Raw genomic sequence first — 4,007 nt, 5'->3', positions numbered from 1 at the left:
CAATGAAGCAGGGGTGGCCAAACTTGCTTAACGTAAGAGCCACACAGAATAAATGTCAGATGTTTGAGAGCCACAAGACATGAACAGATGTTACATGTTTTTCACTGGGAAATATGCAGATTTGCTTTCTAGTGACATTATAAATGTCAGATGAAATTAATAACAAAAGCGGTCAAAGCAGATGTCGATAATGATATTTATTTGTCCAATGATATTTGTTTGCTAATGATATTTAGCTTCCCCAGCTGCCCTGCCAGGAGCCACACAATAAACATGAAAGAGCCGCATGCGGCTCCTGAGCCACAGTCTGGCCACCCCTGCAATGAAGCAACACCCTTACGATGTTCTAAGCAGGGGTCATTTCCTGCAGGAGCGCACAGGAGAGGAGCTCTGGCAGTAAAGAGCCCAGGGGGCAGGCACATGCAACAAGCCCACCCCCTGCTCCCAGCAGCCCTCAGTCAGAGCAAGAAGCAGCCAGGTAAGTTGCAGAGCTCCCCGGTCCAAAGCAGTCCAGTGGCACCTTTAAGACCAAGTTTTCTTCAGGTACAAGCTCTCCCTCCTCTGCGAGGACAGATCTGCACGTTCCCCCCCCCCAATAGCTAGCAATCCAAAACAGTCCAGTGGAGCCTGAGCGGTGGGTGTCGCCTTCTGACACACTTCCGGTGATGTCAGGGGGGTTGGCCTATGCAAATGAGTTATGCTAATGAGTTATGCTAATGAGCTCCTGCACCTCTTTTTCTACAAAATGACCCCTGGTTCTAAGGGAGCGCTTTTGAGATCAGGCAGCGCGGCGTCGAGGACCTGTCAAATGACCCCGTTGGACCGACCATGGTAGACTCACTCAACTGCCTCACTAATGCCATTGCCGTGGGGGGGGGGACACACACCACTGCCCTGGCACGTCACCACTGCATGGCTCTCTGCACTATATTTTCCACCGTGCAAGGCATGTGGTTAGACAGTTTCCTTTGCGTGTTGCCCTAGCCTTGTGCGATTATGGTCTGTTGGCTTCCCGACCCAGCTTTTTTTTTTCAGCCACGAATCTGTGAGTCATGAACTGTGCAAAACTCAGTATTGGACATCTGGGAATATTGGAAAGGGTCAGCTATACTCGAACCCCGCGGGGGTTGTTGCGCTTTCTGCAGAAATCTTTCCTTCTTTCTTTGGCAACAGGCTGGCTGTGTTTGTGGGCCTCTCCCCCCACCCCCGTCACTCTTTTCTCCTCCTCTCTGAGAGACGGTACTACGGCTTTAAAGAAACATCTGGCAGGCGCTTGCAGCCCCACATCTGGGGAGTGTTAGCTGAGTTGGGATGCCTGTGAGAACAAGAAGCTTGTTTTGCAGAAGTTAAAGGGACGGTTCCCCACATGGACTGAGAGAGGAGCAAGAGGCAACAGCTGGACGCAGCGCCTGGCAGGTAAGATGTTCTTGTTAGCCGTTTGCCTTGTCCATTGCAGGAGAAAGAGCCGGGAGCAGCCCGTGTGCCGGCTGCTTTTGCGCACACAGAACTCAGCTGCATGCAGGGACACACAGATAGATAAGGTTAGTCTCCTTCTTTCAGGGAGAAGGACTTCTGTGCTTTTAACAACTAAGAAGCAGACGTTCAACAGGTGAAGCTTTGCCCATCACTGCCATTCTAGGCCAGGGAAAGCTCTGTGTACGGTTGAATTTCTGCTTGGTGGAAGTGGCTGTGGTTAAGTCGCAAGTGCCTTGCTGGGTTAAAAAAGGGGGAAAATTTTATTAAATATAATCCACATTGGTGGTCAGGGCAGGAGTTCCTGCAAGCCCCTTAGTGAGTGTGCATGATGGGTCTCTCCTTCAATGGAACCCAACGGAAGAATCTTAGCATTTGTTTTTTCAAGTCAGAGTGAGGTAGTGGAGAAGATAAGGAGCTGTGACTTTAGAAAGCACCCCTGTTTTGCATGCAGAAGGTCCCAGGTTCAGTACCTGGCCGTTTAAATGAATTCAGGTTGCAAGTTCTGAGTAAAACCATTCTCGGCCGGAGACCCTGAAGAGCTATTGCCAGTTAAAAAGCAGGCGGTACTGAGCTGGAGGGGTTTGTGTTGGTATAAGGTAGCTTCACTTTGACTGGGGAGACAGGAGTGCAAATCCGTGCCTTAGTTGATGAAGAAGCAGATCGATCCGCACGGTTGGCAGTGTCTCTGGTAGGCTCATTCTGGCAACTGAGGGATGCAATGGTTGTTCTACTTTTAAGTAAGCGGGGAGGGAGGTACCTACTGTGAAGCTCTTCAGTAAGAGGAGCCACTCTGTCTGCCTCACTGGATAAAGAAGAGCCGAGTTCACAGTGGACTTGTGGAGCAGCTTTGGGCAGGTTCCTACCTCTTGGCTCCAGTTAGGGTTGCCAACTCTAAACTATGACATTCCTGGAGATTTTTGGAGGTGGAATCTGGAGAGGGGTCCTCAGCGGGGTCTAATGCCATAGAGGCTGCTCCGAAGTAGCCAGTTTCTCCTGGGTAGTCTAGAGATTAGTTATGATTTTGGGAGATCTCCAGACTGCACCTGGAGGTTGGCAACCTCAGCTCCAGTTCCTTGTTTGTAAATTGAGAATATTAATAGCCTGCAGTCTAGCTCGTAAAATACTTTTCAAATTAAAAGTATAGCACACCATTAATAAATAGCACATTCTAATGTTTTCTATATGATTTCTGCTGCCATCAAGAGTAAATGAAGCAGAAAGGAATCTGGGGAGGGATGATACCCCAGTGATGTTCTGCATCCTTTCCATGTAGAGAGACCCAACTTGAGGTGAAGAATCTCAGGTAGCAGCAGGACTTCTGCTTGAGATGCTGGAGAATTGCTGCTCAGCGGGCATTTCTGTGCTAGATGTATATATAACCCCCTATAATGCAGCTTCATACATAACTGCATGGGGATGGGTCTACTTTACCACACCAAATCTGATGGGGCTGCACACGAAGGAGAAGCTTCATGCGAGAGGTTAAAATAACAGGTCTGTATGGACAGACTACCGTTTCTTAATGCAAGGAGACATTCAATGGCAGTGTTCCCTCTAAGCTGAGTTAGTGTGAGGTAGCTCACAGTTTTTTTAGCCTCCAGCTCACACATTTTTGTCTTAGCTCAGAAAGGGTGGCTCCAGAGCAAACTAATTCATGCAGTAGCTAAATAACTCGTTCACGATCCAGCAGGGCTCTTCTTAAGTGCTTCCTAGGTGCACTTAGGGTTGCCAATCTCCAGGTGGCACCTGGAGATCTCCTAGAATTACCACTGATCTCTAGACTGCAGAGATCAGCTTCCCTGGAGGAAGTAGCTGTTTTCGAGGGCGAACTGTATGGCATTCCCCTGCTGAAATCTCTTCCCTCCCCAAACCTCCTTAGGCTCCACCCCCAAACCTCTTTAGGCTCCACCCCCAAAACATCCAGGAATTTCCCAACAGGGAATTGGGAACCCCAGTGCACAAAGAGCCAGTTCCGCCCAGGATCACAACATGCAGACCTTTCCCCGCCGCATAGGAAGGCCAGGTCTTCCACTGTAGCAGGAGAGCGACCGCTCTCGGCCTCCAGTCCCCCACTGCCGCCCAGTGCAGTGGCAGAAGCGAAATGCTCTAGCAGTCCCCCATGGTAAAAAATGAGAGATCTAGGGAATTGCTGGGGTGTCATGGCAACACATGATATCACTGGATGACTGGAAGTGATGTTGCAGTGTCGCTTGGCATCACGCAATACCTAGCCCTGCTCCCAAAGCTCCTGCACTATTTACCCCTGCACAGTTTCCCCATCCTGAAAGCCAGGGGGCTGCTCTTTGCCTCACTATGGAAACATGGTATGTTACTCATCAATACACGCATACCCCCAGCCAGGGCTATTTTTGGGCAGGAACGCACAGGAACAGAGTTCCGGCTGGCTCCCAAGTTGGCCACGCCCAGCAGGAACTCATTAGCATAATAGGCCACACCCAACAGCAGAAACTCATTAGGATTGGCTACATTAGGGGTGTGTGATCTAACATGCAAAGGAGTCCCTGCTACAA

At 49.7% G+C, this 4,007-nt stretch overlaps 1 protein-coding gene across 1 annotated transcript in view; it reads left to right on the top strand.

Moving 5' to 3' along the window:
• Positions 1-1,276: 1,276 nt before the first annotated feature.
• SRPX2 (sushi-repeat containing protein, X-linked 2) overlaps positions 1,277-4,007 on the top strand; it is a 29,345-nt gene continuing 26,614 nt past the window's right edge. The window contains exon 1 of the mRNA XM_015428024.1: positions 1,277-1,416. The gene's annotated coding sequence lies outside the window, so the exon portion shown is untranslated. The remainder of the gene's footprint in view (positions 1,417-4,007) is intronic.

Source organism: Gekko japonicus, unplaced genomic scaffold (genome assembly GCF_001447785.1).
Source record: "Gekko japonicus isolate JY-2015 unplaced genomic scaffold, Gekko_japonicus_V1.1 scaffold1022, whole genome shotgun sequence".
Lineage (NCBI taxonomy): Eukaryota > Metazoa > Chordata > Lepidosauria > Squamata > Gekkonidae > Gekko > Gekko japonicus.
Note: the sequence above shows the minus strand (reverse complement) of the source record. Positions and strands in the feature narration are given on the sequence as shown.